This window comes from Protomyctophum parallelum (genome assembly GCF_964188405.1).
Source record: "Protomyctophum parallelum genome assembly, chromosome: 11".
Taxonomy (NCBI): domain Eukaryota; kingdom Metazoa; phylum Chordata; class Actinopteri; order Myctophiformes; family Myctophidae; genus Protomyctophum; species Protomyctophum parallelum.
In genome coordinates, this window is record NC_139707.1 from 42,506,584 (window position 1) to 42,521,627 (window position 15,044).

At 45.1% G+C, this 15,044-nt stretch overlaps 2 protein-coding genes across 3 annotated transcripts in view; both read left to right on the plus strand.

Annotated features, from left to right (window-relative positions):
* The window catches only part of LOC310866873 (filamin A-interacting protein 1-like), a 493,882-nt gene that overhangs the window by 395,061 nt on the left and 83,777 nt on the right, over positions 1-15,044 (plus strand). The gene's annotated exons all lie outside the window — the stretch shown is intronic.
* il1rapl1a (interleukin 1 receptor accessory protein-like 1a) overlaps positions 1-15,044 on the plus strand; it is a gene marked incomplete at both ends in the record, with an annotated part of 249,055 nt that overhangs the window by 186,467 nt on the left and 47,544 nt on the right. The gene's annotated exons all lie outside the window — the stretch shown is intronic.

Here is a 15,044-nt window from a genome sequence, read left to right on the forward strand (position 1 = left end):
GAACAAAAAACGCTAATGGTAATATATCATAAAAAAATTGGAAAAAAAAAACATTAAAAAAAGTAATCATGAATCATACTTAAGCTAAGAACCTAGTAACAGTGGAATATCTATATAATGAAACTATGCATATATACAGTAAAGTGCTATGTCTATACCCCCCCCCCCCCCCCCCATCATACCCTGCTTGACTGTGAGAGCGTATTAATGGCGATTGGAATTCAGCGTAGCTTCATTTATATACTGTAGAGATAAGCCTGTATACATAAATAGAATAGACATTCAGTCAAATTGAACCGACTGATCAAAATGACTTTCCATGCACGTTACTTGTGTTCATGTGCACACACACACACACACACACACACACACACACACACACACACACACAGAGAGAGCTTTGTCTCACACAAATTCCATCAGATGTTTATACCTGAGGACTCATCGTTGCCTGAAGGTCATCCAAAGTTGTAAAGTTAATTCCAGCCCACGCCAATGCACGCATACTGTACACACACTTATAGTTCAAGTGTCCGCATGAACGCACGCACACGCAGTCACATACATACACACACACACACACACACACACACACACACGCTGAAATGCCACTTCATCTCTTTTTATGAATGTTCCAAGGATAGAGGAGGGATGGGGTTTGACAGCAGACTGCACTGTTGAGCTGATCCTGTTCTTTATTGGACAGGATGTTCTCTGCAGTATATTTGTTACTTTAACAAGCACCACAACACATTGCAACGCATTCACAGCCCCACAGCGGAGATGTGCGCAGCCAGCCGGCCGGCCAGCCAGCCAGCCAGCCAGCCAGCCAGCCAGCCAGCCAGCCAGGCACTACCGTTTGCCACAATTTGCCAAAAATTGTGCCGTGTGAGGAAAAAGCAGGCGGGTTAAGGACGTAATCATCATCATACATAATTCAGTCAATGTCTGTCTGTCTGTGTGTGTCAGAAACACCGCCGTAGCTCCTCACTGCCTGCACCAATCGCTCCCACTTTTCACACAGGCATTGACCATAATAATATGGAGTTCTTAACGAAGCCCTTTTTCCAATTTAACAAATTATGAATTAATAATGAATGTATTAGTGAATAAAAAATGCGGCCATATTTTCAAAAAATAGCAGACCTACAAGCTGCTACGAGCTTGTTGATCTGCTATTTTCCAACGGCTAAAGTATGGCATAATGTTTAAAACACCAAAATGGGCTCCCGCCCCGAGAATGGGATAATAAACTAGAGGGCGGACTGCCCCTTTTTCTGCCCTTTCATTTCACTGAAAGTTTCTCGGTGGCGTTTTGAAGCACCCGTGAAGAGCGCTCGACTTCCGCATTTTTTGCTTGAGCACGCTTGAGCAGGCGTACTGTAAGGTCTCAAACGGTTGACGCACGCACGGTAGCATTTTAAATGCATTTTAAATGCATTTTAAATGCATTTTAAATGCATTTTAAATGCTTTTGCTCCCGGTCCGATTCCAATCATTTGATTTTGAGTATATCACTTATGCCATATCACAATAGTAGCATATTCGTTCATTCAAGTTTTATTTATTAATTTAATAATTGAACTCATTTTCAGTGTTCGTCAAGTAATACAATATCATTTAAAAAAAACATCACAATACATCAGAAGATCAATAAAAGGTATACATGTGAATTACATACGTTAAGACACATTTCAAAACGATCTAAACAGATCCCAAAATCACAGACGATATCCAGACTAATACGATGATATGGATATTAATATTGATTCTAGGGATGTCACAATCAAAATGTTTTGCTCCTGATCCGATTTCTGATTATTTGAAAACGACGTGATCGGTACCCGATTTCTGATCACGTGATCGGATCGGGACAACCCTAGTGGTCACTCAAGCCAGACAACTATATTCCACAATATGCTACATATAGAGTCTGTAACTACCGGTAACTATATATGCCTCCTGGAAGCTATGTACGGAAGCTGTCGTCTGTTCATCATTTCCGTTCACAGAAAATATCATTTTCAAATATCTTTTGAATTACAAGCAACAAGATATATGCTTATTATCATGTGACTTCGAAAACTATCCGCGTGTAGTTTAGTTTGCATTTCCAGCGCTTCCATTACTCAGTACTGTAGTAGGCATTGGAACATGGTGGTATATAAACAGTCAGCTAATCTGTACAGCACAGTTGTACACTTTCTGAGTTCAATTAAATTAACCCATTCTGAACGGGAAACCACTTTGGTGTTAGCATCATGTCATGCTTTAGCTATTGAAAAATAGCAGATCTACAAGCTCATAGCGCGCCACCGAGTGGCGCGCTACGAGCTTGTAGGTCTGCTATTTTTGAAAAATCGAAGAACGACTGACATTTTTAGAATCTGATCTCAGGTCAGAATGGGTTTTAATCAGACCAGTGTGTGTCCAGTGGAAAAGCCGTATGAATCTGATCTCGGGTCAGAATGGGTTAAATTAAGACCCTAACTGGATTTCCACTGTGCTCTAATGTTATCTCAGTGCATTGATGCTGTACATACAGCACACACATTCAGATTGTGTGTGGCATTCAAACGAGCGCCCATGTTGTGAACACACTTGCGGCCTCACTCGCGCACACACACACACACACACACACACACACACACACACACACACACACACACACACACACACACACACACACACACACACACACACACACACACACACACACACACACACACACACACGCGCGCACACACACACACACACACACACACACACACACACACACACGCACACACACACACACACACACGCACACGCCGTTATGCAAATGGCCGGGTGTAGTGTATATTTGCGAGTATATCTCAGGGCCACTTGTCTCTGTAATGAATTACCACGCTTGCCTCGCTCGGTAATACCTGTCCCTTTATCCCATTCTGACCTGAGATCAGATTCATACGAGGTTTCCGCCGGACACACACTGGTCTGATGAACCCATTCTGACCTGAGATCAGATTCTAAAAAATGTCAGTCGCTCTTCGATTTTTCAAAAAATAGCAGATCTACAAGCTCGTATCGCGCCACCGAGTGGCGCGATACGAGCTTGTAGATCTGCTATTTTTAAATAGCTGAAGCATGACGTGATGCCGACACCAAAATGGGTGCCCGGTCAGAATGGGTTATAGATTCAATTATGGCCTGCCATAAGGCTACAGCCCCTGTTGTCACACACAGAATAATCACTCAGACTTTTCCCTCTCCTCTGCGTGCCCAGCAGACTGTGGATAAATCCTGCAGAGACTATACACTGTTGTGTACAGTTTAGCGATACGACCGTTCCGTATTCATCGCTTATACAGATCCAACGTCGCGATAAAGGGGGGGGACCGTGTGACTGCGGCATTGTGCTCCTTGTCTGCTCTCTCCAGATGAATGTATAAGAGGGGAGGTGTGTGTGTGTGTGCGTGTGTGTGTGTGTGTGTGTGTGTGCGTGCGTGTGCGTACGTCATGCGTGATTCACATTGAAAAGTGGAATTCATTAACTTTGAGTACTGTACATGGTCGGCGGGTTCCTATTGTCCCCGGCTAATTTAACCCCTTTTGACCTGAGATCAGATTCTAAAAAATGTCTTCCACATCCTGACAGTTTTTTCTTCCGATTTTTCAAAAATAGCAGACCTATACAAGCTCGTAGCGCGCCACTCGGTGGCGCGCTACGAGCTTGCATAGATCTGCTATTTTCTAATAGCTATAAAGCGTAACGTAATGCTATATAACACCAAAAAGGGTGTTCCCGCGCAGAATGGGTTAAGGTTACAGCGCTGAGGTAAAGATAGCACTCAAGCACCGGCGGTAATGGGCGAGCCTTTACGTCAGTTTATCGATTCCCTTGTAGGTGGCTAATTAGGAATATTTAAAGCCTCCCGCCCGCCGCAATGGAGGTGCATGACTAAGGCTTTGTGGCACAATGGAGAGAGAGGCGCGCACACACACACGCACGGGGTCTTTAAATAGACGCTGAGACGGTCTCCCGAAGCACAGTGTCAGCCAGAGTGCCAGTCATTCTGCTAATGCTGTTGCTTTACCAATTTTGCTATTAGTTAGTTCTGAGATTTCAAAAAGGTTCACAGTATAGTGGTATGTAATTTGCTATAGTCCAGCAGAAGTATTAACTTGATCGTGATGTGTTAAGAATTAAGAATGAACCCATTCTGATCTGAGATCAGATTCTAAGAATGTCCGTTTGAAAATGACAGTTTTCGGTCGATTTTTCAAAAATAGCAGACCTACAAGCTCAGTGGCGAGCTATGAGCTTGTAGGTCTGCTATTTTTCAATAGCTAAAGCATAACAAAAGGGGTTCCCGTCCCCAAAATGGGTTAATAAGGTTATTAATTATTGGTACATGTGATGTGGGAATTACTTACTGTATATATATATATATATATATGTGTATAGTATGATGGAAAAATCTATATTAAAGATAAGCAGACAGACCGCCTCCGTCACCCCCCAGCACCAGGATTTATGCACACGGCCCCCATTTACCTCCAGTCAAAGTATAGGATTTTCGATGCCTCGTGACTCGACGTTTTTTTGACGATCCGTCCGAGGTTGGGATGTCATGTTGTGATCGCGTCGTACCAGAGACACGTTTCTGGCCAAAGGTAAACAAGCGTGAGCTAAACGCTAATAATAGCCGATCGTTATAACGGTATGGCCTCCAGGACGAGAAACCCCGGAAATGAAGATGACCAGATCTTCTGATTGGCCGAGCCAACAACACCACCAACACAAGGAGGGTCAAAAGGACCACCGACATGCGCAGAAAGCTGCCAACTCGCGCTCCGATTGGCCGAGCGACGCGCCGACGTATACGCACGCAGCTAGCGCCCCAATTGGCCCGAGGGTGTCGCCGAAAACATTACTTGCGCACGCTCTGCTCACGCAGATAATTAATACTCAGTATTATATCTAAGCGTAAAAGCTATAAACATTAGTATACATTCCAAAGCAGCATTCAAAAGCAGGTCTGCATCTTTCAGTTATAATTAGAACTCCAATCCATATCTTCTACCCCTGCTCTATCCATGAAAGATCAACCTTCTATCCTTCTGCCAAGAGGCATGGAGGAGATGTCATATTTATGAGCTTCAGGCAGCTCTATGAGTTTCTGTAGCTGTGTAGAGAGAAGAGACTGAACTTTTCTGTTACTATAGAAACCAGAGCCTAGGCTTCTCTTAACTATAAATTCTCTAAAGTCTCTCTCTCTCTGTGTGTGTGTGTGCGACGCGTGTGCGTGTGTGTGTGTGTGTGTGTGTGTGCGCGCGCGTGTGCGTGTGCGCGTGCGCGTGTGCGTTTGCGCATGTGTGTGCTGTACGTCTGTAATTCATGTAACTCGCGAAGCGTTCGCCCCACCCACTTCAAATTCGACACACACGTTTCCTCCCCACCACAGGGGGGGTGCAGTGCCCGGTGTCGAGTCTGTCGGACCCACGGTTGTCCAGAACCGCCCCCAAAAAGGCCTCTGCCTTGGGCTCTGATCAGGGCCCCCCTGTCCAGTGGCCATTATATGGAGCTGGCCTGTTCTGACATCATTCCGACGTCTGCATATATAGACTCTAAGTACTGAACCCTCGTCTGGTTTGACAGACAGGTAGTGTGTGCCGGCTGGGTGGTGTGCGTGACGATCCGGTTGAAGTATTCCTTCGGTATACGGCGACAGCGGGCGACGGGCCCGGGAGAACAATAACGCGACACGAGACAGTATCACGCTAAAGGTTCACAAAGTTTATTATTACACACACACAGGAACATATATAGAGCATGGATCCCAACTGACGTGACCACAAGATATCAGATAATATGCCAGATAATAACGTGCCTACTGCAGCAAGGCTTGACCTCGCTGTCACCGACATGTCTCTCGTACTGTATAGCCTAACTATTAAAGTATGCTACAGTTCAGGCAGTACACAATACATTAACAAGTACACTGTGCTCTCACGTACAAGTACACAGCCATGGGCGACCAGATTACAACATAGACTGACAAAGAACTCCAAGTATAGGCCAGCCATCTTCCAAAGACGTGAGCAGAAATAAGAACATATAGGATATACTATCTGATGTGATGATGTTTGATGTCTCCAAAGGGTCCGTTGCGACATATAATGGACTAAAGGACTCGTGCTATGCTTTATGCTATTGAAAAATAGCAGATCTATAAGCTCATAGCGCGCCACCGAGTGGCGCGCTATGAGCTTGTAGGTCTGCTATTTTTGAAAAATCAAAGAACGACTGACACGGAAACATAGGCTTTTTCAGAAAACTGTCAGGATGTAGAAGACATTTTTAGAACCTGATCTCAGGTCAGAATGAAAACAGTCAGGATGTAGAAGACATTTTTAGAACCTGATCTCAGGGCAGACTCGTGGAAGATTTAAAGCAGTGCTTCTCAAACATTTGTATGGCAGGGACCCCCAAAAGGATTTAGTTTCATCCAAAATATCAGTTCTTTCTCGTGCTAAAGTTGTTTTAGCGTTTAGATTGGCAGGTTAAAGTGTTTAAATGGACTTTGATTCTATTGATTGATTGATTGATTGATTGATTGAAATATTTATTAACAGTTTGCAGAATTACAGTAGCTACATTTCAAGCACAAACTCAATACAAAGACTGTTAACTGTGAGTGGACGACCCAATTAAGCTTCACACTTGTCTACAAGAGGGTCCACCTTGTTCAATTCATCGAAACATTTAGAGACGTACAAACAGACATTTCTATAAAGTCAAAGAACAGAACAGGAATTCATCATAAAGGAGGTAAAAAAGGGAAAAGAAACATATACAGGGGGGTTTCCGATTTTACGGGGGCCAATTTCGAATCGCAGCCGTCCGTATAGGTGCCCTTTGAGAGCGGTTTTGAAGGAGTCAAGGGATTTGCGTGTCTTAAAGATGGAGTGCCACAATTTTTCCAGTTTGTCATGTGTCTATGAGGTGACAGTACTTCATTAGACACCCTGGAGTCGTTTTTATGTGCAATGGTGTATTAACTTTGTATTTAGGGTTTCTTCCTGGAGGCTGAACCCTTGACAGTCAAACGGGCCAATGAAATAAACAGTATAATGTAGTGACATCACACTATCGGCCCCTCCCCTAACCCCTCCCCCTTTATCATACAGCTACAGCTGTGGGTGTGGCTTCAGTTCAGGTGGGTCACCGCCCATCACCACCCACCAGGCAATCCAGGCATACTTAATGAACTGGTGGGCGTGTCCACATAAAAACAACATTTTAACAACTACTGTACACTTTTTGGAAAAAGTTCTTCACCCTTATATTATAATAATACCTGCTTATCATGTTTTAGCGTGGAAAGAAATCGTGGCACTCCATATTTAATGACTGTCGGTAGGGCGTTCCACATTTTAGTGGCATATAGGAGCGAAAAATAATTCAGTCCCTTGTCTGTGCTGAATCTGTATATTTTGCCGGGGGGTTCCCCCATGGAACAACCCGACCGAACCCACTGCTTTACAGGACTTTCTTAATGCTTTGCTGCTCTGGTTATACACGGTCGTGTCGTTTCTGATCATTCCCCTTAGTTCAATTTGTTAGTTTTATATATCGCCACCAGACACTGAGACAACATGACTCGTTATAGCTGCAGTCGGGGGGGGGGGGGGGGGGGGGGGGGGGCGGGGGGTCCGGGGGCTGTGATTGGTGGAGCATATTCCATCTCTTTTGGAGCCAAATGAGACGCTCATGATTGTAGACGGCTACACACGCACAAACGGCGCACACACACGCACGCGCACACAATTCCAACACAGTCTTGTCTCTCGCAGGAAATCATCATTGTAATTAATGTCCTCCTAGCGGTCCCGCTCCGTGGCTTCTGATTGGCTAAGGAGCATGGCTCTGCCACGGCTCCCACAGGTATGTTTTGTGGAGTGAAATGATCCCGGCGCTGGGGACGCCATCATCAGCCCCCGTGTTAGTGTGTAAACATTCCTCCTCTCCCCATAGCTCGCTTTAATGGCCTCCGCTGTGTCCCCAAACTCCCCAAACACGTCTTATATGCCTAGGAAATATTATGCCCTGGAAATAGCCAATCTAAAGTATACTCGCTCCACAACACGCGTTGTTGTGGAGCTAAAAATATTTGCTATTTGTCGCCGCGTGCCACCGCGGTACGACGCGCGCCGCAGCATGCTTCAGTCATTTGTCAGCCTAGATTTGTTAAACATGTCGCCTCCGCCCTGTGGGGCTCCGGCTTATATTTATTCTGCGAGCTCGCCCCAGAAACCTCGAATGCACCGGATGTGTGCTGCATGCAGCTCATTTGTCGGGCGAGGAGGGCACACACATTTGGCGCGCACGGAATGCGTCTTCACACGTGTGTGTGTGTGTGTGGGGGGGGGATGTGAAAAAAGATAGGGATGCAGACGAGGGCTGAAATCCGAGGCAGACGCACTGTTAAAATCCAGAGTGTTCATTTAACTCTGAGAGGGTATATATTATAAACACTGGCCGTTTTTTTTTTTTTTGCAGCTTAAGTGACCCAAGATGACCAAGAAAAACAACCCCGTTTGCACTAGTGCACGGACGATGAGAAGGGAGAGAAGCTGTCGAGCGATTTGCCCCGTGCGTGCGTGCGTGCGTGCGTGCGTGCGTGCGTGCGTGCGTGCGTGCGTGCGTGCGTGCGTGCGTGCGTGCGTGCGTGCGTGCGTGTTATGTTGTGTGGAGATTCGAGGGGTCAGGCTCCAAAGCCATGGGGGAGGGAGGGAGTGCTGGGAGAGAGATAAGGGGGGTGAGCGGCGAGTGCTTCTGTGTGATAGAAGATGTGTGGGGAGGGGGGGGGGGGGGGGGACAGGAAAGGCAGGTAAGGACAGAGTGCGATTGGAGGATGTCTAAAAGATAAGCAAAGGCCATTTCCCCACAATAAAGGGGGGCAGAGAGGGAAGGCCATTATCTGGACAAAAAGGGAGATGCTCTTTGGGAAAACATGGGTGTTTACACAGTAAAATACTCCGTGTCAACTCTGAGTGTGTGTACACAATGTAACCAAAATAGAGCTGTAAAGGGTCCATTTGGTTACATTTGTACATTATAGTCTGGGTTTAAAATAGCTATACATTTACAGAGGATTTAGCCGCGCACCGCATGCGCACATTGCACAAGCGGAATGCTGCAACGGTATATATTTCCTCAGATGCGTTCCTGTGTTCAAAGGGCATTGGATGCTCACGGCTGTGGGTATCGATCACTCCCCAACCAAAGTTTAATGAGAATTGACCCCTCCGTTCATCCATTCTTCCATTTTGACCTTGATCTTTGACCATATTATAACCAACACCCAAAATGTAATCATCTCTTTGGGACAGCATTACTGATCATTCCCACCAAGGTTAATGAATATCTACTCAGGTTACTGTATTTTGTCCCGGTACACACGCAAGCACACAAACACACACGCGCACGCCACGCCACACACACACGCACGCACGCACGCACACACACACACACACAGCCAGGCACGAACACACCACCAGAGACAGGACAGATGACCCCTGCCACAGGCTGGCAGGGTAATTATCCCATTTTGAGCCGGAACCCCTTTTGGTGTTAGCATCACGTCATGCTTTCGCTATTGAAAAATAGCAGATCTACAAGCTCATAGCGCGCCACTCGGTGGCGCGCTACGAGCTTGTAGGTCTGCTATTTTTTTTTTAATCGAAGAACGACTGACATAGAAACATGGCTTTCTCAGAAGACTGTCAGGATGTAGAAGACATTTTTAGAATCTGATCTCAGCTCGGAATGGGTTATTAGAAGTGCAGGTGGGGAGCACCCCCGTAGATCACAGAGTAAGAACACATTATACCATATAAATAAGTCCCTGTCACAGAGCTAACCCCATGGTTCAAATCGGACCCATGGCACTTTATTACATGTTCATCCTTTTCTCTCTCCTGCCTTTTTGTCCGGCAGGGCTGTGAATCTCTGGGTGTCCCACGATTCCATTCGATTTCCCATTCTATAGGGGGTCACGATTCGATACAGAATCGATTTTTTTTCGATTCAACTCGATTTTCAATCCAAAAACGATGGATGATTCTCGATTCAATATACATAGGATTTCATCACAATCTACTCCAGCCAACTGAAGTGACTATACTACAGTAAGTTGAAAATGACTGAAGAAGTGTTTACTGTGATTAGGATGAGCTTAGAGTTCATATCACAAACACCATGTAGTGAAAAAAAAAAATCTAAAAAAATAAAGAAATAAAAGAAAATCGATTTTTGGAAATCATGAATCGATTTTGAATCGTTCATAACGGGAATCGCGATTCTAATTAGAATCAATTTGTTTTACACCCCTACTTTCCGGTCTATCTCAGACTTACTGTATATGTAAATAACGAAATAACGCCTCCATTATTTGGTATTTGGTTCAATTTTTGTACACTCTCTGAGTTACGGAGGTCCTTGAAATTAAAAAGATTGAGAACCACTGTACGCTAAAATGGAACAGAGCCTTAATTTGTATCATCAGTAACACCTCGAAACACATTTGATGACGCCAACACAACTGGTCTTTTGGAGAAGGCCACGTCTTTTTGTCATTCAAGAGCAGACATGAATCTATAAGCCAGTCTTGGAAGCTTGTCAGGGCTCAGGTTAGAATTATCGACACATCTGCATATAGCTTTTACCATGGGCAAGTACAACAGCATCATCTGCATACATCTGGACATGTAGATTATTACATACTTAGGTAGGTCATTTAAGTACAGACTACAGAGAGAACAAAATTGGACCTAGTATTGAGCCCTGGGGGACACCGACCGAACAGGTGTGGTAGGGAGATTTGACACCGTCGACACTTCCACACTGTTTTCTGCTGGATAGATAGGAACTAAACCATTCTATAGCTTCTGGAGAGAAATGAATGTGTTCATTTGGATAAGAGGACCCGGTGACAGACGTACGCCTTCTTGAAGTCCAGGAACACCGCTACGAGCTTGTAGGTCTGCTATTTTTTTTAAACCGTGAATAACAAACGTTTTAACTCAAATCTTTGCTTCTGGGGAGGTCCCTGGAACTACATATTTTCAGATGGGGGGTCGGTGGCCAAATACATATAGTTTCTGGGGTCCTTGACATGAAATATATTGAGAACCACTGATATAGAAACATGAGGTTTAAAAAAAATAATATATACATTTAAAAGATTTCAACGTCAGGCCTAAATGGGTTAATGAGGAGTTTCAGCGGGACACCTGCAGGGTAATGGTGCGTTCACACGGGCAGATGTAAAAATATTTTTATTTTTATTTATTTATTGACCTTTATTTTTCAGGGGAGAACAGTCATTGAGAGCATAATGCTCTCTTTTGCAAGAACGCCCTGAGAAAAGATGCAAAGCTGTACACAGTGTTATTTGTAGCTGACAGTGCACAGACATTTAGAGGGGCAGGTGCTCAGGTGAAAAAAAGGGCACCTTGTGCAGCGCGTGGAACCGGCCGGTTGCCTTAGTTAATAGTGTGAGATTTATAGATTTTGGGGCATAAATAATATCTTAGAAGCTTTTTTTTTAATCAAGAATTGATCAATGTCACCATGGTCCACATACTGTACACTGTACAAAAACATTTTTATTTTTTCCCCAAAAGGGCTCATTAGCTGGGCAGGTGGTGCTCTGGCACCCCCTAGGGTCTATCTGTGCACGCCACTGGTAGCTGTTGTAGCTTTTGCAGCAGCTCCAAGCGTTGGATTTGCTCTGTAGCTTCGCGTCGCTGGCTCCCATTGTCTTTGCGTCTGGCTGCCTGCATGTGAAAGCAACGTAACATTATATATTCCTCCCAGTTTCCACTCCCTATACTGCTGAGAATGCAGCGACAGAGATCATACCCTCCCCTGTCTTCCCACGCGTGAAGCCGTGAACATGAACACGGCCATGCCCCGAAAGCACCGCGGAGGATTCCACATACCCAATTCAGCACAGCTGCAATTACTCACACTGATTCTTTACAAAGGATGCATAAATGTCACCTACAAAAAGTGTAGCTTGAAATGTCTCAGGGCTTAGTTTGTGCTGATTTTCAGATTCACATACTGTACATACTGTACATTCTGTAGCCTACTGTACATGGTCAACTATCAACAAATGTTTTTTTTTCTAATTTGTGACTAATTGGGGGCATCCTGTGTACAAGACAGGAGATGAACAGAAAAACAGTCAAACAGTGAAAACGTGTTTTCATTAGAGTTTTCCATAATGACAACATATTTAAATCTGCATTCACACAAGACAATTTCAAGAGTTTGTAAATAAAAGCATGACCGAAAGAATAAGGTCTCGAATACAAGCGGCCACTTCGACAGGTGGCTGGCATCTCCCTTAGAGATAGGGTGAGAAGCTCAGTCACACGAGAGAGACTCGGAGTAGAACAGCTGCTCCTTCGCCTGGAAAGGAGCCAGCTGAGGTGGTTCGGGCATCTGGTTAGGATGCCTCTCGGGCACCTCCCTAGGGAGGTTCTTGACACACGGCCCACTGGGAGGAGACAACGGGGCAGACCAAGGCGCAGTTGGAGGAAACACATCGACTCACTGGCCTGGGAACGTCTCGGGATCCCCCAGGAGGAAGTCACTAATGTTGCTCTGGAGAGGGAAGTCTGGAGCACTCTGGTGGAGCTGTTGCCCCCGCGACCCGACTATGGATAAGCGGTTGAAGATGGATGGATGTAAATAAAAGCCTAATTTGGTGAAAATCTGTCTAGCCTTCTGCATTGGGCAACACTGGCTCAGAAGGTTCCCTGTTTGGTCCATAGGGTCCTCCTGGATTCATGTAGTGTCCTAACTGCTTCGTGTAGGTTGCCCCACTGCCCTTGGTGTGTAATGAATATGCGTGTGTGTGTGTGTGTGTGTGTGTGTGTGTGTGTGTGTGTGTGTGTGTGTGTGTGTGTGTGTGTGTGTGTGCGTGCGTGGGTGAATGTAATGCACATTCTAAAGTGAGAGAGGTCCTATATAAATGCACCATTTACGTCATTGGAATATTTTTAGATGCTCGTCAGATTTTCATCTGCGGAAAACCGGATATGCGCGTATATAGAGGTCGGTTCGGCTGCTTACTAAACTACTTTCCCACCTGTGGAATAATTGCCTTCGGCGATTTGCATTTGCTATTACAAGCATCTGGTCTCAATTAATCAAACTCATATTTAATTTAGACCCATATTTATCAAACAACCGCATACACTAATAGGCGGCATACATGTCATGTATATTAATATAACATCTCCTTAAAAGGGAAAAAACGCTGAGATAAGATATGCTACAGAGACATTCCTTCCCTAGCTTTTCATTTACATTTTCTTCACTTCTTTATACCATTTAAAAAAAAAAGCGCTCTATGTGCTTTCAACGACACAGCATGTACAGCATTTGGAGGCCCGGGTCGTTCTGACCACAATGGAAGTTGAAAATGATTCCACCACATTCTCATTAGTATTATTCCCTGCAGCTGGTTTGAATAGCTTTGAGACCGCCTTGTACAGTTGGTCCAGGTGCTGCTGCTGTTGTTGCTGTTGTTGTTGTTTGGTTCACATCATGGTAACTTCTTAGACCTTCTGGTCTTATTAGTACGGGCTCTTGGTTATAGCGGGGCTCTGCGTGGAGTTGGATGGAGTTAGTCAGGACGGTTGGTATTCTGGTCAGTGGGTCAGTGCCTGTAGCCAAGCATCTCTTGGGTCGTTAAAGTGATGTTCCTCGTCAAGTGCTCAAATCACACCATTTAATTGGCCCCCAGCCCCCTGGACATGAGCCAATTACAGCTCCCTTACTCTGTGTGTGTGTGTGTGTGTGTGTGTGTGTGTGTGTGTGTGTGTGTGTGTGTGTGTGTGTGTGTGTGTGTGTGTGTGTGTGTGTGTGTGTGTGTGTGTGTGTGTGTGTGTGTGTGTGTGTCTCTCTCTCTCTCTCTCTCTCTCTCTCTCTCTCTCTCTCTCTCTCTCAGCAGCAGTCTTTTGCTCTTATGCTTCTGCAGTAAAGCTCCCATTTCTCTGTTTCTTTCTCTTCCCTAGTTCCTGCCCTGCACCACTGTCTGACTGCACCCCTCTCTCTCTCTCACACACACACACACACACACACACACACACACACACACACACACACACACACACACACACACACACACACACACACACACACACACACACACACTCTCCTTTCCCTTAACTCCTATGTCATTCTCTGGTAATAAATCGCCAGCATTAACACTAATGCTCCCCCTCTCTAAATATTTGCATGGTCAGAGGAGCAAATCTTTCCGGAGGGCAAATTTGTTCTGCTGCTGCTCCCTGGAGGCAGAGACAGTGCACTGACAACACATTAAAGCCACGCAGAAAGAAGAGACCTCAATGTCAATGTCGGGGGGGAAAAAAAATTAGCCTTGCATCGAAGAGTTTTTGTTCCCAACCCTGGACGAATGTTTCAAAATGAACCGCCCGCGAGCGCGGCGAGCGAATAGTAGTGAGAGAAGTGGTCTTCTGCACACCGTCGTCGGGTGTGGAAATCAAAGGAGGTTAACCCATTTTGGGGCGGGAACCCCTTTTGGTGTTTTGGTGTTTAGCTATTGAAAAATAGCAGATCTACAAGCTCATAGCGCGCCACCGAGTGTGAAGCTACGAGCTACGAGCTACGCGCTACGAGCTTGTAGGATTTTTTTCAATCGTGAAAATGTGGCACAAATATTTGAATATATATTTCAGAGCGAACATTTTTAACTAAAATATTTGCTTCTGGGGGGGTCCCTGGAACTACATATTTTGAGATGGGGGTCCGTGGCCAAATAGAGATACTTCTAGGGGTCCTTGACATGAAAAAGGTTGAGCCCCACTGACACAGAAACATGGGTTTTTCAGAAAGATATTAGGAAGACATTTTTTTTAATCGACTTCAGTCCAAAATGCGTTAAAAGAGAGGGGATAGAAAATGCTCCCACGGAAGTGGTGGGAGGACGGCGGCAGCAGCAAGCAATGGAAACGGA